We start from the raw sequence: 27,702 nt of genomic DNA, 5'->3' as shown, positions 1-27,702 counted from the left end.
TGGGGAGTGCTGCCATTGTTAGCAGAAGCCTGGTCTCTGCGTGGCCGGATGCATGAAGGGTGCCTGACTGGAGCATGTGAAGCCGTGATTGGAGGGCCTGAGCGAGCTGGCATGAGTTGATTGGCCCACTGCCTGTATATAGCGGCCTGGAGAGAGGAGAGAGGAAGGGAAGAGGAGAAGAAGAATAAAGGATACTGCTTAAGCTAGCATTGTGTCGTGTGTCTTCCTTGCGGGACAGGGATACTGCGTGATAAGACCCAAATACGCAAATATAAAATTCGTTAGGAATAGAAAAAAATGAATAAAATACATTGAAATAGCCATTGAAAATTTGCTTGAAGTAGAAAAGATCTCAGAGGTATTTGGTTATAAAAAAAGAAAATTGAACTAAAGCATAATTATACTCTATTCAAAGTTATTTCATTTTCACTGTGCTCTATTTTTTCCATCATGGAACTGTGGATTTCACAGTTTAATTGATTTTAATCAGCTTCTTTCCATCACAATCGAGCTAAATAAATGACAATTTCATATTAAAAATATCCTACTAATTTATTTGTGACCTGGAATAGATATATCTTCTAATTACAGTTGTGTGCCAAGGATCACATGGCTGTTGTTATAAATAGTGAAATATATTATGACTGATAATATATAGCATTGTCATCATGATCAGTATTATCATCAAATTTATCACCAGAACTTAGACACACAAGATTCCATCATCATGAGAGATTATTTATGGACTTTTATTATTGTCTATAACCTTACAATATTTTTAAAGTAAAAATGTAATTCCATCAAATGTTTGACCCTAAAATACAATTATTCTATATGAACTTCATTTAACAATGTTTATTATCAAATTCAGAATATTTATGATCATTTTTATTTTTTTCTTTTGACAAGGGTTTTTAATGAAAAAAATAACAGGTATTTTAATGTAGGACATGCATATATTGATCTAGCTTTCAACTACCAGAGGAAATATGCATTGTTTTTTCCTCTGAATCTGGCTTATGTCACTTACGTATGATGAGTTTTTATAAATCTAGAAATATAAAATTGCATTTTAAAATATACAGAGTTCAACACATTATAAATAAACTAAAGGATGAAAAACTTGGAGGGAGAGTAGGGCCCAAGAATGGAGAAAGAGAGTGAACAAAATCAACCATTATAATCTAAGCACATTATGTAAATTAAATATTAATTAAATATCTTGATGGTGGGGCAGAATGGAGAAATAGCAGAGAAGGAATAAAGAGGTGACATTGAATAAAAGGCATTGTATTCACATTCTGACTAACAATTGTAACAGCTTTGTATATGTTCATATTAATAATAAATGTAAAGTAAAAGAGAAAAGAAAATACCAGCTAGATTTCAATTCCATTTCTCACTACTTTATATAAATGGAACACACCTTCCGTTGCCTCAGGAAACCAAGAAGCAGCATTCCAAACCCTTCTCATGGCTTGTATCCTACAGTGGCAGATAAATATTTTATATTTGTTTAGAAAATGTTCCTACACCTCTTACTTCTACATCCACACTTAATTAACAAGAATCAAGTATTAAGAATATTCTCCAGTTTTACTTTGCAACCTTTTCAATGTATAATATCTATTTTGGAATTCCATTGATATTTTTGGAAGTTCAACTTCAACTAACTGAATGTACTATGTTTATCCCCCCTCCAAAAAAATATAACACCAGTATATTACCACAGAAAATCTATTTGAAAACATTCAATATTCAAAAAAATTCAATGCAAATCCTGGGGACAAACACTACACAAATTTTCATTCCCAGGATATAATGCTGGAAAATTTTTCTGAGCATCCCAATGGCTATTTAGTTTTGTCTGAGCTTGATCAACAGCAATCTTTCACTTTGAATAAAACTTCAGCTTAAGCAAAGTTAAACACAAAAATACTATAGAAATGTTTGGTTCTTGTTCACTTTTAAGCATATGTTGCAGTCAAGGTAAGTAAATTGCTTGATAAATCTTATTTAGGATTCCATTCCATTAAAAATGTTAAGTTATAATGAAAAGAGATAATATTTAAAGTACAGGAGGTTCATGAGATAAATTATTTTCTGAGTATTTTCAGCACTTCTGTGGCAGAATGAAGAAAAGCACGAGAAGACCAAAGCCCAGGTTTCAGAGGACAATGATTTTTACTGACTACAAGGTTAGAGGAGTGATCATAAAAACTGGTCCACATGTGTAGAGAGTCATTCCCTAAAATGCAAAGATAATTTATTTTTCATATATATTTTCCTTCTGAAATGTTTGTAAAAATTTAAGCCAGGTGAGAAATTACCAAATAAAAGAAAATTTCTAATTCTAATAATAATAAAGTACCAGTAGTTGACTTTAATATTTATTATTACAAATGAATTTTGAGCTATATGAAAATCATCACATTCCTTATAATGTCCACAATAAATGGGAGATATAAAAGTATTTAATGATCCTCTTTCAAACCAATAGCATTATAATAATAAAATAGTAACATTTAAAGAACAAATGAGCCCAGTGCTGTGGCTCATGCCTGTAATCCTAGCTACTCAAGAGGCTGAGATCTGAGGATCAAGGTACAAAACCAGCCTGAGCAAAAAAGGATCTGAGAGAACAAGCAACAAGCAAAAAGCCAGAAGTGGGTAAGGAGGCTGAGAGCTAGCCTCCAGCAACAAAACTAAGGGACAAACTAGGTGTGGTGACTCATACCTGACATCCTAGCTACTCAGGAGGCTGAGATCTGAGCTTCAAGGTTCAAAGCGGTCTGGGCACTAAAGTCTGAGAGACTCTTATCTCCAATTTACCACCAGAAAACTAGAAGTGGCGCTGTGGATCCCGGGTAGAGAGGACGGTAGCCTCGAGCTCAAGAGCTCAGGAACAGTGCTCAGGCCCAGAGTTCAAGTCCCAGGATGGACAAAAAATAAATAAATAACAGGCCAGGGCCAAGCTGTAGTGACTCAAGGCTTCCACAAAAAAATGAAGACTCATGCTAATTGTCATTTCCCTGTTTCCTCTTGTATTTTTCCTTTATCCTGTAACATTTTTCAAAATGACTCTGGTTCCTTCATTGTTGGGTTGATGGGTGAGGACTCTCATCTTCTGTACCTTCTGTCAGTTGACACAGGAGTGTTCACCCTCCCTAGCCAGAAACATATAGCCTTAGCCTATTTTTGCTAATCATTGCTGTAACACTTTATAGTTCAGCTTTTATTTTCATTTGAAGCCTTAAAGCACTAGGCACAGCCCAAGGCCCTGGGTCACCTATTTTAAAATAGGCAATTTTTTTTCCAGTCCAAGTTTAACTTAGAGAACCTTTGAACTCAAATGACAGGTTTATTTTTTTTTCCCTTAATGCAAGAATTTCAAGCACCATCACTGTACCGTGAATTCCAGACTAGCATATGACTCTTTATTAAAAAGAAATACATTTAGTTACAAAATAGTGTTGACACCAAATTACATCACACAGATAACTGTCTTTTAAATCTTTTAAACCCTCTTTTAAGTTTCCTAAGGGGAAAATTTTAGAAATAGCAATCATCATCCACATCACATTTCCAATGTCTGTCTGCAAAGAAAAGGGCCTGTCCCTTTGTCTTGATACTTAAATTTAAAAAGAAAAAAAAAAAAAAAGGATCTGAGACTCTTATTTCCAAATAGCCTCTAGGAAATGGGAAGTGGGGCTTGGCTCAAGGGTAGGGTGGTAGCCTTAATCTGAAGAGCTCAGGGACAGCACCCAGGCCAAGTTCAAATCCCATGAAGCCCTCTCCCCCCCCCAAAAAAAAAGAGAACAAATGAAAGATTAAACTCCATTAATTTTGTCTGTTAAAATATTCCATTATAATTTTTTTTTTTTTGCCAGTCCTGGGCTTGAGCTCAGGGCCTGAGCGCTGTCCTTGGACTCTTTCTCAAGGCTAGAGCTCTACCACTTGAGCCTCAGCACCACTTCCGGCTTTTTTCTATATATGTGGTTCCGAGGAATCGAACCTGAGTCTCCATGCATGCTAGGCAAGCACTTTAACCACTAGGCCAAACTCCCGGCCCCCCATTATAAGATTTTTAAACCAAAAATATTCATACAGTCGGGTTAACATAAAAATTCCAACTATTCCAAATCTTTTGTCCTTTCTAAAGTTCATTTTTTCATGTTTTCTGTTATTCACATTTTTCTCAATTTTAAATTTTTGTCATTTTCAAAATAAAATATATACACATTTTTTTTGCCAGTCCTGGGCTTTCTTAAGGCTAGAGCTCTACCACTTGAGCCTCAGCACCATTTCCAGCTTCTTTTCTATGTATGTGGTATCGAGGAATAGAACCCGGGTGTTCGTTCATGCTAGGCAAGCACTCTACCACTAGGCCAAACTCCCAGCCAATATATACGTATTTTAAGAACAGCTTCAGTATTCTAGAACCGGTAAATAAATGCATTATAAGTAATTTCTTAGGTAATTTTCAAAATAACTCACCTGCTCACCTATTTCTGTATATTTAGAAAAGTAATTTACAATAAATATAAAATTCCATATTGCAGTTAGCTTATTTTATATTTTTTTACCCTTCTAATTAGAAAGAAATCTTTTATAATATAAATTTCAGTTGAATGTTGACTTCTAGAAGCTGTGCATGGTGTCTCACTCCTGCAATCCTAGCTAATCAGGAGGCTGAGATATGAGGATCTAGGTTCAAAGCCAGCCCTGCCACAGGACTTGTGACTCATCTCCAATTAATCACTAGAAAATGGAAAGTGAGGCTGTAGCTCAAGGGGTAGGTTGTTAGCCTTGAGCTGAAGAGCTCAGAGACAGCATCCGGGGTAGAATTCAAGCCCATGACCCACAAAAAAAAAAAAAAATGCAGGCTGGCCAGCCCCCTCTCCTCTCCTTCTACCTCATGCAATTTGGCCTGGGGGCCTGCAGTTCAGAAATTAAAGTTCTTTCTCCTTTGAATACTATGTGGCATTCTCTTCATTAATTTACTTCTGGCTTTTTTCTATGTATGTGGTACCGAGGACTCGAACCCAGGTCTTTGTACATGCAAGGCGAGCACTCTACCACTAGGTTACACTCCCAGCCACCACATATTTCTTTATAGATTGATTCATGTATTTTTTTGAATTTTCACTAACAATGATCAAAAGATGATTTACTAAGTTGCCGTCTCTCTTATAAGAATATGCAATAGTGGCCAGGACCTTGGCCTAATGATAGAGTGCTTGCCTAGCATGCACGAAGACCCGGGTTTGATTCCTCGGTACCACATACATAAAAACAAGCCGGAAGTGGTGCTGAAGCTCAAGTGGTAGAGCTCTAGCCTTGAGAAAGTCCAAGGACAGTGCTCAGGCCCTGAGCGCAAGCCCAGGAGTGGCAAAAAAAAATATATAAATATAAATATAAATAAATAAATAAATAAAATAATATAAAATATAGGAAAGAATGTATTTTCTTTTTTCTTAATGTATTTCTTCTGATGTTCCCAAAAAGTGACTTCTGTTGCTATTTCTAAGAGTTTCATGGGACCAGGAGTTTGGCTTAGTTGTAAGCATGCATGAACACCTGGATTACTTAAAAACACGTTATATTCTTTCATATAATCTTCACATTCGTATTTTTCTTACTTAAAAACACGTTATAGTTTCATATAATCTACACATTCGTGTTTGATTCACAGTATACATACATACAGTCGTTTATTTTTGCTCATGCCTCGAATTTAGCTTCACTGTTAAATTGGCTTGCTTATTTGGGGACATATGATGACAGAGAATATTATCATTGAACAACTCTTAGAAAGTGCATTTCACCTTTTGTTAGCCAGAAAGAAAGAGAAGGAAGGTACTGATTATCAATATCCCCTTCAAGGGGTTATCTGCTTTAACAGATTTCCTTCCTGATAAGCCCCCCATTAAAAGTTTCCCTTAGCCCAATAATATTACTAAATTATAGTAAAGCATTTAGCCTAAAGATGTCATTGGGGAGAAACTCAAGAGAAACTTAACGTATTAAGCTATAATAATAAAAACGGCAAGGACCAAAGTGAGATATGTGTTTCAGTATTCTGAGAACAGGCTTCTCAGGATGTTTCAAGACAAAGCACAAAAACAATCAAGATTAGAAACAGACCTGAGTTACAGTAACAGAATATTAACTATCTAAATGGTTTTATTATAAACTTCTAGTCTTCAACCTGACATTCAATCTTGTACCTAACTAGTTTTTTTCTTATAGCAAATTCTCCATGTAGCATGTTAGACTATGAGAGCATGGCTATCATATATGGATAGCCCTGATTTGCTCCATGAAAAACTATCACATTTTAATATTTGGACATGAGTAGTTTAAAGAAAGAGGTTTTTTTTTGTCTGTGCATTTTTCTTTTTGTCTGTGCCACTGTAACTAAATGTCCTGAGAGTTTTCTAATAAATATTTAATAAATACTTATTATGAAATAAATATTTGATAAAGATTGTAGAAAAAGTGATAATGTCAAATCCATCTATTACATATAATATTTGAAATGCAAAAAATTGCACTTGATTATCTTTTTATTTTAATTTAATTTAATTTTTTTTGTGTGTGTGTGGGTAATAGGGCTTGAACTAGGCAAGGGCACTCTTCCTGAGCTCTTCAGCTCAAATCTACGAACCTGCCCCTGAGCCTGGGCTTTGTACCTGAGCAATTCAGCTAAAGGCTACTGCCCTACCCTTGAGCCATGCCCCACTTCCCATTTTCTAGACGTTAATTGGAGATAAGTTTCTCATGTCCTTTTGTACCTGGGCTGGCTTTGAACCTTGATCCTCAGATCTCAGCATCCTGGTGTAGCTAGGATTATAGGCATGAGCCACTATGCCAGGCTTGATTACCTTTAATAAAAAAATCAACAACACTATTCTACTTTAACATAAGGTTTGAAAAAACAGTTTAAATGCTTTTCAAAAGAAAAGGTAGAAGATGTTAACAAAGAGAAGTATGGATGAGTATAACCCTTCTATTAATTGCAATAGGATATATATATATATATATGTATGAAATACAGATGTGGCGTATTTGATCAATATATAGTTTAGTATTTTTAAAATATCACAAAAGCCTTATCACAATTAAATTACACTAATATTTTTTTTCCAGTCCTGGGCTTGAGCTCAGGGCCTGAGGTCTGTCCTTGTTTATGTTTTTATTTTTGTTGTTGCTATTATGTTTTGTTTTTTATTTGTTATTTTATTTGTTTTTGTTCCTCAAGGCTAGAGTTCTACCACTAGAACTACAGCACCATTCCTGGATTTTTTTTCATATATTTTTTATTGTAATTAATAGAAGGGTTACATGATATTTGCCAGATAGATGGTGCATTAATTCCCATACATTGATACCCTTTCACATGTCTTGGTCCCCATTTCCTTCCCCCCACTCCCACCCCTCATCTTGTTTTCCCCCGTTCCCTATCCAATTTCAAATAACCAAATACAAATATATCAGATATATCAGGTAACAAAGTGAGATACTGTAACAATATGAGATAACCAAGGGACAGCAAAAGAGATGAGAGATAACATAGTACCTTAATTTTTCTATGTATGTGGTACCCTGGATTCAAACCTAGGTATTTTGTGCATGCTAAGCAAGTATTCTACGACTAGGCTAAACTCCCAGCTCACAAAAATTTTTTTACAATAATTTTTAATATTCTTTTTTTCTGAAGGAAGATGTTTTCAGTACTGACAAGTTTCAGTTTTTATGGCCTAAGCAATTGTTTTTTATAGCATTATGACTTTATAAGAATAATTTTAAGGGGCCAGGAGCTTGGCTTATTGGTAGAGTGCTTGCCTAGCATGCACACAGAGCTGGGTTCGATTCCTCGGTACCACCCTCATACATAGAAAAGAAAAAGCCAGAAGTGGTGCTGAGGTTCAAGTGGTAGAACTCAAGCTTTGAGAAAGTCCAAGGACAGAGCTCAGGACCTGAGCTCAAGCCCAGGACTGGCCAAAAAAAAAAAAAGAATAATTTTAAAAAGAAGAAACAAATACCATACTTATTTGAAGTAAGATGCATTGATGCATTACATTGTTTATTAAATGTCTTCTTTTTAATTAATGCATGAAATGTTTAATTGCTTCAAAGAAGCATAATTGAGGATTGAACTTAGGAAATTGTACTTGCTAGGCAAATAATCTAACATTTGAGCCGCACTATCAGCTAATTATTTTATAATTTTACTTAATCCTATAACTCCAAAACATTGTTTGATGTAGAGCTGAAAAGATATTGGACATATAGAGGTTAATTATGCTCAATTATATCATTATGCACAGCATATTTCCTAATTGTATATGCAAATTGATGTGTAATAACATAAATTATGTCTTAAATCTGAGATACAGAGCAACAATGGAGCTCTTGCTAACATGTAATTTATTAAAATAAAAATATAATTATACAGTTTTGTTGATCTTGTGACCCAACAAAATGTACAGAGGTAATTCTTTAGGTCAAAGAATGCTTCATTTAAAAATGATCACAGTAAAAATTAGCATAAGAACATTATTAAGATGCTCAAAATATATTCACATGCTAAAACAAATAGGTATTTTAATTGCTAACTACAATCATAAAAGGACAACTATCTGGGACATTAGCATTAAACATGCATAGTATGTTTCATGTTCCGGCAGCTTGTGGAATTTTACTGAGTCTGTATGCTTAGTGTACTACATACTAGGACTTCTAAGTATTAAAATTTAAAAAAGTTTAATGCAGTCCCACTTATCCAGCCTTTCTCTGATTTGTTGTGATTCTTGGTCCTTATTAAGAAAGTTTCGACCTGTCCCAAGGAGGCCTAATGTATCTCCTATTCCTTCCTGTAGAGTTTTCAGTGTGTCAGCTTTTACCTCCAGGTCTTTGATCCATTTGGAGTTAATTCTAGTGCAATGTGACAAAGAAGGATCCAGCTTTAGTTTTCTGCAGGTGCTTAACCTGTTCTGCCAGCACAACTTGTTGAAGAGGCTGTCTTTCTTCCATTATATTTTTTTTTTGGCTCCCTTGTCAAAGAATAGGTGGCCATAGGTCTGTGGTTTAATATCTGGGTCCTCAGTTCTATTCCATTGGTCTTCAGGCCTGTTCCTGTGCCAGTACCAAGCTGTTTTGAGAATTATAGCTCTGTAATAGAGTCTAAAGTTTGGAATTGAAATTCCTCCTGCGCTGTTTTTTCTGCTAAGAAGTGTTGTTGCTATACGGGGTCTTTTATTATTCCATATGAAATTTTGGATTGCCTCTTCTATTTCTTTAAAGAATGACATTGGGATGTTGATGGGTATTGCATTGAATTTGTAGATAGCTCTTGGCAAGATTGTCATTTTCACAATGTTGATTCTTCCAATCCAGGAGCATGGGAGGTTTTTCCATTTCCTTAGTTCTGCTTTAATTTCCTTTTTTAGGGTTTTAAAGTTTTCGTCAAAAAGGTCCTTTACATTCTTAGTTAAGGTAATTCCTAGGTACTTTATTTTCTTTGAGGCTATTGTGAAAGGAGTTTCTTTCCTGATTATTGCCTCGTTCCTCTCACTGTTGGCAGAAAGGAAGGCAGTTGATTTTTGACATAGCTAGTAAACTAATCAGGAATCCTACAGAGTGGGAGAAGATCTTCACCAACTAAACGGACAAAGGCCTCATATCTAAAATATATCAACAACTCAAAAAATTGAATCACTCCAAATCTAACCTCCAAAGTAACAACCATCCCATTAAAAAAATGGGCCAAAGACTTAAAGAAAGTCTTCTCTGAAGAAGAAACAAAAATGGCCTATAGACACATGAAGAAATGCTCCACATCTCTGGTCATAAAAGAAATGCAAATCAAAACAACTCTAAGATTCCACCTCACTCCAGCTAGAATGGCCAGGATCAGGAAAACGAAAGACAACAGATGCTGGAGGGGATGTGGCCAGGAGGGATCACTACTACACTGTTGGTGGGAGTGCAAACTCGTTCAACCACTATGGAAAGCAGTGTGGTAGTGCCTCAAAAGGCTAAACATAGAACTCCCCTATGACCCAGCAATTCCACTACTTGGCATTTACCCAACCACCCAGAAACAAGGACATACTAAACCCACTAGCACAACAATGTTCATTGCAGCACTATTCACCATAGCAAAGATATGGAACCAACTTAGATGTCCCTCAGTTGATGAGTGGATCAACAAGTAGTGGTATTTGTACACAATGGAATTCTATGCTGCTGTCAGAAAGAATGACATTGCCCCATTTGTTAGGAAATGGAAAGACTTAGAAAAAATCATATTAAGTGAAGTAAGCCAGACTCAAAGGAACTTAGGCTCAATGGTTTCCCTCATTTGTCATAATCAGTAGAAACCTTGGGGTCTAGTAGCAGAGATTTGCAATAAAGCAAAATCTTGATACATAAGGACATATAATGTGAAGCTAATTGAAAGGACCTCCAGGATACTGAAACAAAAGCCATACAATGAATGATTGTTGTCCTTAATGTACTATGTTGTCTCTCATCTCCTTTGCTGTCCCTTGGTTATCTCATATTGGTATAGTATCTCACTTTGTTATCTGATATATTGAATTTATTTGTATTTGGATATTTGAAATTTGATAGGGAAGGGGGGAAAACCAAGACGGGCGGGGGGTGTGGGGGGGGGAGGGAAACGGGTACCAAGACATGTGAAAGGGTATCAATGTATGTGAATTAATGCACCTTCTATCTGGCAAATATCATGTAACCCTTTTACTAATTACAATAAAAAAGTAAATAAATGAAGTGTAAGTTTTACACAAGGTACATTTATAGACACTTATTACTATTAAAGGTTTTTAGTTGAAAACTTTTGTTGAATACAGGAGGAGGAGTATCAGAGTGCTTTCATACTATGTTTAGTCAAGTCTTAAATAAATAAATAACTTTAAAATCACACAAATTAAATTTGGATACAATTGAAACAAAAAAAGCTAAGTTTTGAAGCTAAAAATTTTTGGTAATATGCACTCATACTTTGAATAAATTTAAAATATCAGATATATGCAGTATTTAACCTCAAATTTTGAATATTAAGATAAAAATAAAAATACTCCCCTTAATCTAATATGCCATAGAATAATATTTTGAGACTATATGCAAAACACATATACCAAACCACAACAAAACATCTAAACTAATACAAAATATATAATCTAGAATTTTCACCCAGCACAATATGTATAGTAGGACATGCATTCATTTTGACAATTGCATATATGACATATATTACTCAGAAAATTTGCACACACTTCTACTAGGATTCATTCCAACTACTGTCTTATACACCTGTGTTAAAGAAAACAATAAATAATTTAATAGATTGTATGTCTAATGATATACTTACAGCTTTAAATAATATTAAATTTTTGTCTTTGGTAAAACAACACAAAAAGTTTAAAATATTGTTGAATTTTCTCTAAATTAGCATGAGAACCTAACATTAAAAAACTGTGGTGCATTTTTGAGTAAACATATTTTCTTGATACCTCAATCATAAATTGTATGTTTTAATCTTGTTTCATGTTTTTGCTGAAAATGTATTTCTGTTATTTTCTAGCCTACTCATGCATTTGGATGATCTACTCAGGTTCTCATCCTTTGCACATTAAGATCATGTGGGAGATTATATTATGCACTTAGTTCGCTGGCACCCTACCTTCTGGTGGCAATTTAATTTAAATGATTTATAGCCAGGATATCAGGGTCTATATGAGCTCTCAGGAGACAGAACCCATGAGTGACTCACTAATCTGCTGGATTAAGTCATGTAAATATGTTATAAGCTCCAGATATTTAAAAATGTTATCCTTAGTACAGTTACATATGGCTTTTTAATAGTTTAATAATAAAATTCAATGTAAAATTCAGTATTTCTTGAACTCTTTTAATTTCCCAAATTAGAAATTAGAAATGGGGTAGAAGAGATCAGACATAGTGTAGACTTTTCTTTCTCTCTTTCTTTCTTTCTTTCTTTCTTTCTTTCTTTCTTTCTTTCTTTCTTTCTTCTTTCTTTCTTTCTTTCCTTCTTTCCTTCCTTGCTTCCTTTCTCTTTTCTTTCTTTCTTTCTTTTTCTTTCTTTCTTTCTTTCTTTCTTTCTTTCTTTCTTTCTTTCTTCCTTTCTTTCTTTCTTCCTTTCTTTCTTTCTGCCAGTCCTGGGGCTTGAACTCACTCTACCACTTAAGCCACAGAACCACTTCCATCCTTTTCTATGTATGTGATACTGAGGAATAGAAACCAGAGCTTTGTTCACACTAGGCAATCACTCTACTACTAGGCCACCCTTCCAAACCATATAATAGATTCTATTTCATTTATTTTTATATTCTAGATTAATGATGACTTGAGATATCTTTTACATACATTCTCCTTTCTAACAGAGTATAGTTTTAATTCAAGCAGTCTATGGTAATCATCCTTCTTTCAAACTCAAAATAAAATTTTTATTCATTTGTTTGCTCATATAAAACACAAGCCAGAATTTGCATGATTTTTACTTCTACTTTTGTGTGGAATTCTGTGGTGTCTGGTGAGACATTTCAGTAGGAGGCTCTCTTTTGCTTCGTTATTATTAGGTGCTTCTGCTAAAGTAAGTGTAACATATACTCATTACATAATGTTCACTATGAAATTGCAAGGGCGCCAAATTTTAGTGTTCTATTGAGGTATTGTTTAATAATGGCAATTATCACAGATTGTAATGTGACTGTTTCTTTAAAACTATAGTAAACAATATTAATTTGATGAATTTAAGACTGAATTTAATGATTCATATTAATGAAATAGTCTTATAATGTTGCCAGATGAACAGTAACAACTCGTGGACTATTAGAGGCCCTGTAAATATGGGTCTCTTCCTATGTAATGAGTTATGATTTATATAATGTAAGTCTTCTATAGTGAGTTATTAAAAGGTTAACTGATATTTGCAGTTTGGACAGAAGTTTCATGAAAATTCAAGCTCTGAATTTGTCTGTTAAATATTATGTCAGGAAATGTTCATCACAAAGAAAAATCTAATTATAGGCAGAAAAGCATGAAAGGAAAAAAAATCTCACCAAAAAATCACACAACAATGAGACCAAAACAAAATGCCATTATAAATAAATATCCATTATAAGGAGAAAATTTAGATACAAAGGATTCATATTTCTAACAAATCTGAGTTAAAGTTCAGCTCAGATATGGAACAAAATATTTACTAAATACAATACTCTTCTACCTGGTCATTTTTGCTAGAGTATCTATGGATGACAGCTAGTTAAAGCTTTTGATGGAGATGGATGACAAAATATGTTTCTCTGCAGGATTTCAAAAGCAGTCATCTATTTGGGCAGTTCGTTTCAGAAAATTGTGAGATAAACACTAGATAGCCAGGATTCCTGCATAGAAAGTCAGTATGGACAGGTTTACCAGTCTACCTTTTCCTGGTGTAAATTCTATATAGATCTGCATTTACTCTTCAAATAATGCATTTTGGTTCAAATACTTAAAATATTTATATATATATAACATATAAATATTTTATATTAATTGACATATATAAATACAAAATAGACATAATAGTATGAAAATCTCCCTCTTTAGGATATACTAAATAGTAAATAATGAATAATAGTGAATAATATTTAAATTAGATCTAGCATAAAAAGCTGAAATTCTTATTTTTTATGATTACAAACTTTCACAAATCCTTCCAGGTTTTGACATTTATAGTGCATTGTAGTAACATAGTGTACTAATATGCTACAATTGGCTTTTTCCCCCTAGTTCTACCTGTAACAATAATCAGCCTTTTTTTCCATTCACTGTGTCATACCTATAGTAACTACCATTCAACTAAATATCTAAGTCAGTAACCTAGCAGTTTACTAGAATTATATGTATGACATAGTGTGTTGTCTACACTGTGCTTTTCTTTTAATTCTGGGTGGTGGTGGGACGGAACACAGGGCCTATGATAAACACTCTACACCTGAATCACGTTCCAGATCACTGCACTTTTGTAAGGGCTGGCAGTGATGTATGTTCACCTGGTATGAGTTATATATACTATGTTGTTATATCTGCTACAAGTGCCATAAGAAAACTAGATATTATCTAGATTAGACACCACAATGGCTCCTATCAATTTGTACAAGAAATAAGACTGATTTATTTTACTTATTACAAATGACTGAATTTTTCTCCTAGAAAGTAAACATTTTGTGCATCATTATGCAAAAATCCATATTCATTCAACAGCTGAGAGACTGAGCTGTTTTCATTAGTTTGCTGTTTACTTAATGTATTGCTACAAGGAACAGGGGAATACAGCTATTTCTTCAACACTGTGACTTCAATTCCTTTGGGAATGTTAGATCAGATATAGTAAAACTGAATTCACTAATTGAAACTATGAGTTTGGTAATTAACAAGAGGGTTTCAGGAGATTAACTTCCTCTACCTGTCAATTGGCTAATACATTAGAAATTGCCTGTAAGAAAAATAATTAGTAATTTAGAATAGTCTAATGAAATTTGTTTGAGATTTGTTGAGATAAATTCCCTATCAGTTAGGTACATGGTCAATATCATTCACAAAGTAATGCTCTAACCACTTCTCTTTTTTTGTTCTTGATTGATCAGCATTTTCCTGGATACTTTTACATAGAAATAGAATGAAAGCCAGATCTTATGCTTACAAACTCTCTACTACTTGCTCTATACTTCCAGCTCCAATTTTTCCACTTATTTTTTATTTTTATTTTTATTAAAGAATTTATTAACGTTGATTTTTACATCATATTTTAAATGACAAGTTTAACACACAAGTGTTCAAGGAGGGAATCTTTATTTACAATCACTGGGACTTAGTATTTAGAACTTAATCAAACTTAGGCTAAGGGTTTGTATGTCATAGAAACATTAATTTATGAAATAAAACATGTCTATAAATTTATAGGTTTTTGTGTCTATATAGTTATGTTTATATTTCCATTACCATGTCCATAGCTTTGGGTAGGCAGTTATTGAGTCCTCGCTCTTGTACTCTTTGGATTTAATAGCCACATATTAAGGATACCATGTGCCTTTTGATCCTTAGGTCTTGACTTGTCTCACTCAACATGATTCGCTCTAGGTTCATCTACTTCCTTGCGAATGCCATTATTTTATCTTGCCTGTTGGCTAGGTAGAATTCCATTGTGTATATATACCACATTTTCTGTATCCACTCATCTGCAGTAGGGCATCTGGATTGTTTCCATAGCCTGGCTATTGTGAATAGTGCAGAGATGAACATAGCTGAGCAGGTTTCCTTATAATATGTTGGGTCATGATGTTCAGGATAGATGCCCAGAAGTGGTATGGCGGGATCGTAGGGAAGGTCTATTTTCAGTTCTTTAAGAAACCTCCACACTGCTTTCCAGAGTGGCTGAACTAGTTTACACTCCCACCAGCAGTGCAGTAGGGTTCCTTTTTCTCCACAACCCCTCCAGCAACTGTCATGTCTGAGTTCAAAATCTTGGCCATTCTAGTTGGGGTAAGGTGGTATCTTAGGGTTGTTTTTAATTTCATTTCCTTTATGACCCTAGATGATGAACATTTTCTCATATGCTTTTCTGCCATTTTAATCTCTTCTTCTGATAAATCTCTCTTTAGTTCCCTTGCCCATTTAGTGAATGGTTTATTGGGTTTGGGGGGCAAGTATTAGTTTCTTGAGTTCCCTGTAGATACTGGATATTAAGCATTTGTCAGATATATTGTTGGTAAATATCTTTTCCCACTTGGTTGGCTGTCTCTTTACTTTTGCAACTATGTTTTTGTCTGTATAGAAACTTTTTATTTTTAGGTAGTCCCATTTATTGAGTCTCTCTCCAATCTGTTGTGACCCTGGGAATCTGTTCAGGAATCTTTTGCCTGTGCCTATGAGTTCCAGTGTCCCTCCTACTTTATAATGTAGCAATTTCACTGTTTCCAGTCTGACGTTGAGGTCTTTGATCCACTTTGAGTTAATGCTTATGCATGGTGAAAGGCATAACATCAATAGAGCTAAGGATAAGAATCATATGATAATTTCTCTGGATGCAGAGAAGGCATATGACAAAATACAACATCCATTCATGTTGAAAGCACTAGAAAAAATAAGAATAAGAGGTACATTCCTCAAAATAGTGAAAGCCATATATGAAAAACCTACAGCCAGTATTATACTAAATGGTGAAAGACTGGAACCATTCACCTTAAAATCAGGAACTAGACAGGGATGCCCACTCTCTCCACTTCTCTTCAATATAGTGCTGGAACCCTTAGCCAGAGCAATAAGGCAAGAAAAGGACATCAAAGGGATCCACATAGGGAAAGAAGAAATTAAACTATCTCTATTCGCAGATGACATGATCTTCTACTTGAGTGACCCAAGAAACTCCACTCCCAAACTTCTAGAATTAATAAACTATTTTAGCAAAGTGGCAGAATACAAAATTAACCTTTAGAAGTCAGTAGCCTTCTTGTACTCCAACAACACACAAACAGAAGGCCAAACAAAGAAAATGATCCCATTCACAATAGCCCCCTAGAGAATAAAATACTTAGGAATATACTTAACCAAAGATGTAAAGGAATTATTCAATGAAAACTATAAAAGCTTAATGAAAGAAATTAAAGAGAACACTAGGAAATGGAAAGACATCCCATGCTCATGGCTAGGGAGAACCAACATAGTGAAAATGGCTATACTGCCAAAATTGATATACAAATTCAATGCAATCCCCATCAAAATCCCAAAGACATTCGTTACGGAAATAGAAGATATAATCCAAAGATTCATATGGAACAAGAAAAGACCTAGAATAGCCAAAACAATTCTAGGCAAAAAGAGCAATGCTGGTGGTATTACAATACCAGACTTCAAGCTCTACTATAGAGCCATAATAACAAAAAGTGCTTGGTATTGGCACAAAAACAGACCAGTAGATCAATGGAACAGAATAGAAGATCCAGAAATAGAACCACATATCTGTAGTCAACTTGTATTTGACAAAGGAGCCAAAGATATACAGTGGAACAAACACAGTCTATTCAATTATTGGTGCTGAAAAAGTGGGCAGCCACATGCAGAAAACTAAAAATTGACCCTAGCCTTTCACCATGTACAAGCATTCTGGCTTATTTTTAAGTAAAATTTATTGATAAGATAGCTAACTGTATACTCTATCTGAAATAATTCTCTCTCCCTGTTTCTGGATTTATCTTTCTCTTCTCTGTCTTCTTTCATTTTATTTGCCAATATTAGCTAATACTTACAACTTCAGTTTTCTAGGCAAGCATTCTGTAAATTAATCCCTACCATCATTATTTTTTCTTTTGATTAGTTTTTCTTTTTCTCAGACAGCCTCAGAATGTGCCTACAACTAGCCTGAGATTGGCATCCTAAAAAACTATGTGACGTAATAAGAGATAAACAACTGCATCTACCTTGTTCAATTGCTATCTCCTTTGCCTGAGCTCAGCTTGAACTTTATCCTATATATCATCTGTAATCCAGTTGGAATTATAGTCCTGATCATCTCCTTTGCTAATTTGCTTCCTTCTTAATAACATGATACTGTCATGGCACCTAAATCTAGTGAGCAGTTAATACTTAACTATTACTGAAATTTAAAATCATTTTGTATATTGTTATTACTCCATAGCTTTTAAAACAATTTTCTTTACCACAAAAATTTTCTGCTTGTGATTTCTAGCACACTGTTTCTCATTTTCTCATTTCCTTTTGATTATTCCCCTTCGTTTAATGGCCCTTATACCTTTTAATATTCTGAGAACTCAGGATTAACACATCTTCTTTTTTATTTCTATATTAGCTTTCTAAGTCAATTCATGAAATCTAGTGCCTTAAAAACATCATTTATTTTATTTCAAAGTCCTTTGACACTTTGTTATAAATTCTATTTTACTTCCGGGTACATTATAAATCCTGTTTAAATATTGTTTGAATGAATATACAAAGAAAGAAGAACTGAAATGTCAGACGTTTTAATATGGGAAGATATTGAGACTGTTAGAGTTGAGTGTCAGTATCACTTTTTTGAGTTTCTAGTATTGTAATGAGTCTATATTAAGCAGTTCTTCTTTTAATATAAATGTATTTTAGAGTGTATTATTTTTCTCCTCAATATGGCACTTTTCAGATGATTGATGTCCTTGCACTTCAATGCCAGTCATAAAATATTCCTCAGAGACTCATGAGAGCACTCAGAAATATTAAATCTATTTTTAATATCAAGAATGAACTGGATGACTTGCAACATCAAGGCATTTGCCTATTTTTCTCTTGTAGGAAATGAAGTTGGTATACACAAATAAATGAATTCTATGCTATTAAACATTTTTTTGAAAACAAAGTTATTCTTTAATATTCAGTTTGGACTAAGACACAATTAGAATCCTGTTAATAATAAGATGATCTTAAGAATTATTTAAATACGATATCTGGTGACTATAATGTCACCCTTCTTTAATTATAATAAAAATATATGGAAAAATATTTAAATATGAATTTCATATTCCTCATTTGTAATACTGGAAAAATAGAAATATTTTATACGAGTGTTGAGTTTAAAACATATTAATGAAGATAAATTATCTCAGAATTTTATCTGCCATGTAAGGACCTCATTAAAAGTAGTTATTCTAAAATATGATCAGTCAATTCATATGGATGCTAAGAATAATCCGTTCCATTTCATTGTAACATCAAAGACATTGTCCCTTACAATTGTGTTTTTTGAGGACAGAGGGAAGTGTTCGCATGATGTTCTTTTGCAAAATAAGAAAACAGGCTTAAAATTTTGTTTTTTTTGTGTGTTTTTCTTGTACCTTTTTTTTCTTTTTTTTTGCAATTCCTGTGCTTGAGCTCAGGGCCTGAGCACTGTCCTTGGACTTTCTCAAGGCTAGCGCTCTACCACGAGACTCAGCACCACTTCCGGCTTTTTTCTATGTATGTGGTACCAAGGAATCTTCATGCATGCTAGGCAAGCACTTTAACCACTAGGCCAAACTTCCGGCCCTGTTTTCTTTGTTTTTGTTGTTTTTAGTTTATTGACAGGTTAATGTATAGAGGGGTTACAGTTACATTTGCCAGGCAGTTAATGCATTACTTCTCGCACATTGATAACCCTTCTCATGTTTTTGTCCCAGTTTGCCTCCGCCATACCCTCCCAATCATCTTGTTTCCCCTTTCACCTCCCCTATTTGCAATAAACAAATAAACGTGTATACAATGTATCAGGTAACAAAATACCTAAAATATTGATGAGGTTAAAGAACATATATATATATATATATATATATATTACCTAGTAAACACTTACTGAATTTCATATTCAATCCAACAAAACATTGGCAGGGGTAAAAATTGAACTAGAAAAGAATGCAAATCTTGTTTCATTTTCTATGTTGCAGACAAAATGGATTTACATCATTAGGAGAGTTGTGTACAGTGGTTTTATATAACAATACACAAAAATTGCATTTCTATTCATCAACAGCAGATAGTAATATAAATAATAATACAAATTCTGTTAACAGTCATAGAATTTTAATGTACCACTGCTATATCTCATTAAAATGCCCAAAGCTTAGATGGGCACAGTGAAGAACATATATTTTTATTCTGGCTTCTTGTTGTCATTTTAATTAAAGTTATTCACCATATTTGTCTAATTCATAAAATATTTTCCTCTCCAAATCAGAAAGATAATGTTATCAGCCCTTTCCCTATACTGCTAAACTCCTGATGCAGTTTCTCTCTTTGCCTTTATTAGGATAGAAATACATGAGGTCTCTTAATGTTATTGCCTATAATTTAAATATTTTTGTGCAAAACGTGAACTTTTCAAATATTCTTTGGACTATGTGCATTAAAAGGAATGTCAACAATTTATCTTGTGATCTACATTTGAACGTTTCATAAAATTTTGCTATTCTAAAACCTCTTAGTTTTCAATAGAGAAAAACAAACTTATTTTTCAGTAGGTGAATTAAGATATGAATAAATAGATGGGAAAAAGTTAATAGCTAAATTGGGGAATGTATAAGATACTTAAAGAATATTTGCTTAAATGAAGACAGAAAGCCAAAAGCCTTAAATACCAAAATCAGGAGATTGTGGTTCAGAGACCACCAAGTCAGAAAGTTTATGAGAACTCTTTTTCAACCAATATTTGGGAAGAATACTATGAATCTGTTTTCCTAGCTACCTAGCAAGCTGAATTCAGAGGGATTGAATGAAACATTGTATGTTGTGGGAGGATTTTCCTGTCATTCCAGTTGTGATGGGGATATTAAAAACTGACAGACTGTTCATCAGGAACTTGGCTAGGCAGAAGAGTAAACAAAGCAAAATGGCCTGGAGATATATATTAAGTGGTGTAGTACTTGCTTATCAATATTAGTGCTAATCATAAAATTTTAGAGTTATTTTCTTCATGAAACAATTAGGCCTATGTTACTCTGTGTGTGTGTGTGTGTGTGTGTGTGTGTGTGTGTGCACATGTGGGTGTTCCTGTGGGTAAACATTATTTTCAGCTCTTACCATATAGGTAAATAGACATTATGAACATGAATTGGTGACACACAGTGGTGACTCACTTGCGTTTTTTTTTTTGTTATGTGAATGTCATCTTCACAGTGACTATTGTACGCCTCAAATTAACAACCTTTCAATTTCTGCTCTCATATTTGCACCACTGCAAATGCTATAACCAGTAGAGGTGAAATAGTAAATATTTATTGCTTAACTAATTTAGCTCTTGATTTTGGATTGTAATAGACTTTCTTTAAAATAAAATTTGCAATCAGCAGTTTTATTCCCATCTAGTATGTTGTAAAGAAAATATTCACAATATAACCAGAATGCATTAAAGTGGCCATTTTGCCTATTTTATAGATAATAAATAAGCACAATAAATAGCAAACAAACAAAAAGCAAAGCCTTAATTCAAACATCTTGGACCTTGAGTTTCATGCTTAGATGAGGGTTCAAGTGGTATAAGAATCTTTGTCTCCCTTAAATTTCTATGATTACTCTTATCCAAGGCATTCTTTGAAAACATAATATCATCCTAAATGAATTTTTGAGTTTATATATCAATTCTAAACTCGTCTAAGTTTTATTTATTATAATGCATTTATAGTTATTATTCAAGAAAGATTCTCTGAGTGTTCTGGTTATTGTAATCTCACAATAGATTTTTTTTTCTATGTATGTGGTACCGAGGAATCGAACCCGAGTCCTCGTGCATCCTAGGCAAGCACTTTAACCAGTAGGCCAAACTTCCAGCCCCTCACAATAGATTTTTTTATCAGTGAAGTTCAGGCAAAATTTTAGATTTTCTTTAAAGGTAAATGAAAATATGGGAAATTTATTCCTAATATGGATCCTCCAATGCTTCTAATTGTATGCCAATTAAAACACTGTATATTAACTGATAACTTTTTAAAGCCACATGTTATCTGCTTGCATAGCAATTTCAAATTGTTGCATTTTAAACTAAAGACATTTACATTTCAACACTGTGGGAGTGTACAAACTTCATCTATTAAAATTGCCATTATTAATATTATATTCCATAGGAAATGTTGCTTATCTATGGCAATGAAATTTAAAAATACCGATCTGTATTCTACCAGTGTGCAATTATCACCTTATTCAGTTTTTGATTAATTATAAATTAATTAATTTACTCTAAGTTATAAAACATAAACCCCTTTCTGTAACTTTCCCTAGTTTAGAATATGTTTGTAGCAGAATACATTATAACTAAATAAAAACGTAAATTTGGAACAGATGAATTCTTGTGCCTGCAGAATCTCACTAAGTAAAATATACTAGGTAATTTCTTTAATTCTTTTTTTTTTTTTTTTTTTTTTTTTTTTTGCTAGTCCTGGGCCATGAACTCAGGGCTTGAGCATTGTCCTTGGACTTTCTCAAGGCTAGAGCTCTACCACTTAAGCCACAGCACCACTTCTGGCTTTTTTCTGTGTATGTGGTACCAAGGAATTGAACCCCGGGTCCTCGTGCATACTAGGCAAGCACTCTACCACTAGGCTAAACTCCAGGCCCAATTTCTTCAATTCTTTTATGGACTTTATATGCTTCTATATCCTCAGTTCTAAATTTTACTAATATATAACAAGTCTCGCATTACCTGGCCTAACAAAAGACTGACTATTCTGTAAAGCACCTAACTTTTCTAAGCAAACTCTTATATTTAATAATATTTTATTGAACCCAGTAAATCATTTATATTAATTTTTTCCCACTGCCTAAGTTATATCTTTCATGTCAATAGTATTTTAATTATCTCAGTTTTGCTTTCTATTAAATATAAAATTTCTCTTTTTCTCCCCATTTGACAAGTCTGGTATAAAATTTGGACCTGAGAATAAATCAAAGGAGAGAATTTGAAAAGACTAATTAATTATTATGCTTTTCTATCCCACCAGGATTATTTGTGATTAGAGAAGAGCTAGGTTATTCATCTCCATGTGTTAACAGTCTGTTAGGAAAGCAATCTGTATTATACAAGTTCAGGACTAATGTCTAACAAGAGCCATAAACTCTGATCCTGCTAGACTGAGTCTTGCTCTTTATCTTCTTTCTAATAAATATAAAGATAGAATATAGACAGCTGGATGTACCCTTTCACAATTATTTCTCCCAAGATATTCCCACTGGGATAGCAGACCACATGTGAAAAGACTTATGTACTCTGATTTAAGGAATATTCTCACTACAAAATGGGCTTTGCTGTATTTCATTTTGACATGTCTTACACAGACTGTTCTTTGGGTGTTCTGCTAATATAAAAGGTGCCACTCCTTATAAACAGTTAACTATTAAACTTTTTGAAGATTTGGATTTATTCTACTTTTGTCATTGACACAATCAAAAGAAAATAAAGGTGTCTGGCTGAGGTGATAATTGCATCATTTACATGCCATGAAGATTCAGAAAACAGAGTCAGTTTTATTGTCAAATTAAAGGGCATCCCAGTGAAAAGATTAAGCAGGAAATTGATATTTATAAAGCTTTTCATAATATGTGCTTTGATTTCATTTCTGCAGTGCCATTTTTATTACACAATCTGAGATAACAATATTTATTCATTATTTAAAATGATGGTTGTCCAGTTCAAAATATAATTTGTTGTATATTGTGTTTCATTAGTGGATCTTAACATATATTTAGAGCCCATATTGAAGTTAGTATTTTGTATTTCTGTTATTTTGTTTCTATGTATTATTTCAATTTTACACTTAGATCATTTTACAAATAAAACAATTCTATGTTATTTTCAAAATTTTCTAATAAGAAAACTTAAGTTTTAAGATGCTAAATAGCTAACTGAATTTAGCCTAAAAACATTACCAAACTAATAATCTTTCTCATTCATGACATTCTGCAATCTTGCCTGATAGCACTTTCAGTGTTATATGACTCACCTGGGATGTATAAAAGTGTCCTCACTCCTAATAAGAAAAATATACAAAATGAGGCAAAATAGATATTTTAAATAGAGTTATGGATGGGACAGAAAATAAAGACAAAATCTTTCAATATTCAATCGTTCACAAAGGGATTATTTGATTTAAAAGGCAATTTCTTGATTAGTTCCTTATTTATACCTTTCTATGCCAATAGAGTAATGTAACTGTCCCCTAGCATTAAGGTTGTCTAGATCACCAACCTTTTCTCCTGACCAAAATATGCGAGGTCACTTTGTATCCACTATCCAAATCTGTATTCAGAGATAATTCAAATACATACATTATTATTACAAGCATAGTTGCAGAAGTATTAAATATTTTATTAAAGAATACTACCATACTCTCAAGCCTGTAATCCTACCCACCAAGGAGTCTGAGATTTTATGGTTTGCAATTCAAATTCAACCCAGGCAAGAAGGTCCCTGAGTCTCTTATTTCCAGTAAACTACTCGGCAAAAGGCGGAAGTGACACTGTGGTTCCAGTGGTAGAATGCTAGACTTAAGCACAAAGAGGCTCAAAGGCAGCACCCAGGCCCTGAGTTCATGCCCCAATAATGGCAAAAAGAGAAAGAAAAAGGGAGAGGGAGAGGGAGAGAGGGAGAGGGAGGGAGGGAGGGAGGGAGGGAGGGAGAGAGAGAGAGAGAGAGAGAGAGAGAGAGAGAGAGAGAGAGAGAGAGAGAGAGAGAGAGAGAGAGAGAGAGAGAGAGAGAGAGAGAGCAGCAGCAAAGTACTTCTTTGCTTTCAGCCCCCCCCCCCCCCCCCCCCCCCCCGCCCCATGCCAGCCGCTCCCTTTCCTTCCTCCTCCACCTGCTATGGCTACTGTGTTGTCTAGAAAAATATATTTAGACTTTGTCCTTGTACCTCTTAGAAAATGTGTTTCTGCCATAATGAACTCAGTATGCTAACCTGCTCTCATGTCATCAAAACCAGAGTTGTATGTTTTGAAGATTCCTCCACTAGAGTGTGTGCTTAAGCATGTAGAGCAAAAATGTACATGCTGAGAACTTTCCCTTAGTCTTAGGAAACCCATTCAGTATGATGATCTTTTGTTCAGCATTGTTGCCCAAATGTACATAGTAAATGTATACTTAAAAATATGTGTAAATATCCAGTCTCACTGGACGTAGGATATTGGTAGAAATACTTTGCAGCAATACTTTAGTGAGACTAGGCTTGGAAATTCTAGGATTTTATAAACTCCCACAGTGACTTATTGTCACTTTTATGAGATTCTGTTGGCATATGTGAGTTGTATCTCTGGTGTTTAGGACAGGGAAGTAAATTGGTAGGAAGGTAGCATATTCAGGACCCTTATTTTGGAAGTAGTCTTCATATACAGAGTAAAATGGACTTGAAATCCTTAGGAAAATAACATGTAACTATACTTCCGAGATAAATTGTAGTAATCATGCTATTTTTCATCATTTATTTTCCAAGGAATTAACATCACTTTCCTCAAGTAAAATCATATAGTATTTCTTTTCAAATAGTACATCAATAAATGTAACCCACACATTTCATAAATTTAAAAGTAAAACCAAACTACAAATTTAAAACTGTATCACTGAAAAACCAAAATGTGTGAGGACATTTTACAGGTCTTCACTATGTAGACACCAATTTGGTACACATTAGTCATATTTTATTTAGATATATATTTAAGTACATATACTCAAGAATATGGTCAACAACTTTTCTACTCTATATCTGGAAGTTTTCACATATGTATGATATGTAGAGTTTATGTATCTATATTTTTGCATCTGATTTATTTTACATAGTGTAATGTTTTCCAGTCTCTGATGTTCTGATTTTTGCTTGTTTTTTTGGGTGCTGTGTTTGATTTGGACAATTGAACCTAAGGACTTCCACATGAACTAGGCAAGCAGTTTCTCATTGAGCTATAGCCTTTGTCTTCACAAGTATAATATACTTTTTTAGTTTTAAATATAACAAAATGTCTATTTTTATCATCTGGAGTAGAATTTTTAGAATGGCTACCATATCATTATATTTTTTAACACTTACTTTGTATTTATAAGTAAAGTCAAGATAATTGTAGATTATATAAATTCTTTGTTCTTTAAAAAAGAAACCATCTACAGAACATTTTCCTGCCTATTGAACTTGATCTGTTTCTAGTTCAGGATTGTTGTTTATTTCACGCTGCTAAAAATATTTGGTACAATCTCATGGTCAGAAAGACCTAGGAAAAAATGAGGAGAGTCTGTCACTGGAAAAGCTGGAGGTTTCCCACAGTCTTCAACTATGCATATATTTCACATTTTGGCCTTCAAAAAAAACCTCTATCTATGATGCTTCAGATTTTATAGATAATAAACTTGTTATACAAAAAATCATTAAATTTGATAACACTAAAATGGAGCATGTAATGACTATAAAAGATTCTTCTAAAATATTGATCAAAATATCCTGTTGTTTTTCTCCTTCTAAAAGTTTTTAGTTTTTAATATTCTAAACAGACAAACAAAACAATTTTCTCTAATCATATTTATTACTGGTCTGGTGATATAATATATTTCAGTCAAAACCCAAGCATTTTTGCCTAAAAAGTATTTATTATGGTATTTTCCATGCAAGTTCTAATTAGTTTATTCCAAAACAAAGCAAGCATAATTACAGATTGTCTCGTGATACTGAAATTCAGAGTTATGAGGAAAATATGTGGTAAATTAAATGATTGTGCAAATTAAAGTAAGGTTTCATTTTCCTAGCAACTATTTGGCTTAGAATATTACTGAGCAGTTGGGTATAGTTTACATAAAGCTTTTGTATTTCCCTTGTCTATCTATGTGAGAAATATTTACCTCTTTAAAATGTGATGGATCAAAATTTAGGAATAGAATAGGAAAACTTAAGGAAAAAGAAGAAAAGAGGTAGGTCAATGAAAAAAGAATCAGAGGTATAAACAAACAAAATGGTCTATTTCCTGGAAAATCTATTCTGGCTCACTTTTGTTCTTCAGCCAGTTTTGTTCAATCCTCTTTGGAATATGTAGTAGAAAATAAAACTTAAATCCTACTCACCCTTAGTTAAGATGAATTTATCTAGCTATTTTGCATGATATCCATGTTTCTAAGTAGATGTTTTCTTGAACTTTTACTAATAATTATTCCAAAGGGTATTTCAATTCTACTCTGAGTCCTCTTATCCAAGCTCAGTGATTAGTCTACATTCTTAAATTTGTATCAGATGTAATTACATTAAGTTTATTTTATAGTTTGTGAAGCCAATGCAATAATAATTTTTCATCTCTAGATGAATTTCTTTTACACACAGCACCAAGCCATGCTTTAAGCAGCACAGCTTTGGGGATTGTTATTATTCACGCATAGATGCCTCTTGCCTTAGCCTGGTGTCTGTGATTATCCACTAAAGAATTCTGCATCTACTCATTATCCACATGAGAGTTTTCTTCTTTATTTTTGCAGAACTCAGGAGTGAGACCTCCTGCGAGTTGCAATTTAGATGTAAAAGGAGTTTATTTTAGGAATGTTCATCTTTCAACACTAAGGGAGTGCATACCCTTGGAGAAGTGCATGCATAACTTCCACAGTGTTAATGAGACTTCTACATGTACATCCATAGAAAACCTTTGGTCACAGAGTAAGTTTCCAACAGTGAGAAAGGCATATTCACTTTCTGATCTAGCAGTTATCAAAATCAGCATGAACTCTCTTTTCTCAGGTATGAACTGCAAGATTGGGAAACTGATTCTGGCCCCTCAGGGAATGTAATATAGAAGAAAGTTATCTAAGAGAGGTCATAAAATATTTATGAAGAACTCACATCTCTATTAAAAGTTTTTATACTTCTTGTGATACAAGCAATATAAAAAACACATTCTCCAATTTACATGGCAAATACACTGAAGGGAGGACCTATCTGGTTTGAATATAATGTAAAAAGCATTCATTTTCCTTTCTCAATGTTAGATAAATTTCCAAAAAGACTGCAAAAACATTGACACTTTAAGATTCCATATATAATTAATTTTTACTTATATTTTATCAGTATATTAATACTTTATTTTTAAAATTACTCAGTTAAAATGTTACATGCGCTTATTGCTATGGAATATTGACATGAG

The 27,702-nt window shown here is 33.6% G+C and overlaps 1 long non-coding RNA gene across 1 annotated transcript; it reads right to left on the bottom strand.

Annotated features, from left to right (window-relative positions):
* Nucleotides 1-2: 2 nt before the first annotated feature.
* LOC150056878 (uncharacterized) lies at nt 3-24,032 on the bottom strand. Its single transcript, XR_016537001.1, has 4 exons — nt 23,957-24,032; nt 23,547-23,573; nt 1,427-1,485; nt 3-146 (listed from the first exon to the last, which is right to left on the bottom strand). It is a non-coding gene; the product is annotated as an uncharacterized LOC150056878 (long non-coding RNA).
* Nucleotides 24,033-27,702: the final 3,670 nt, after the last annotated feature.

Source organism: Megascapheus bottae, chromosome 11 (assembly GCF_031878675.1).
Source record: "Megascapheus bottae isolate mThoBot1 chromosome 11, mThoBot2.hap1, whole genome shotgun sequence".
NCBI lineage: Eukaryota > Metazoa > Chordata > Mammalia > Rodentia > Geomyidae > Megascapheus > Megascapheus bottae.
Note: the sequence above shows the minus strand (reverse complement) of the source record. Positions and strands in the feature narration are given on the sequence as shown.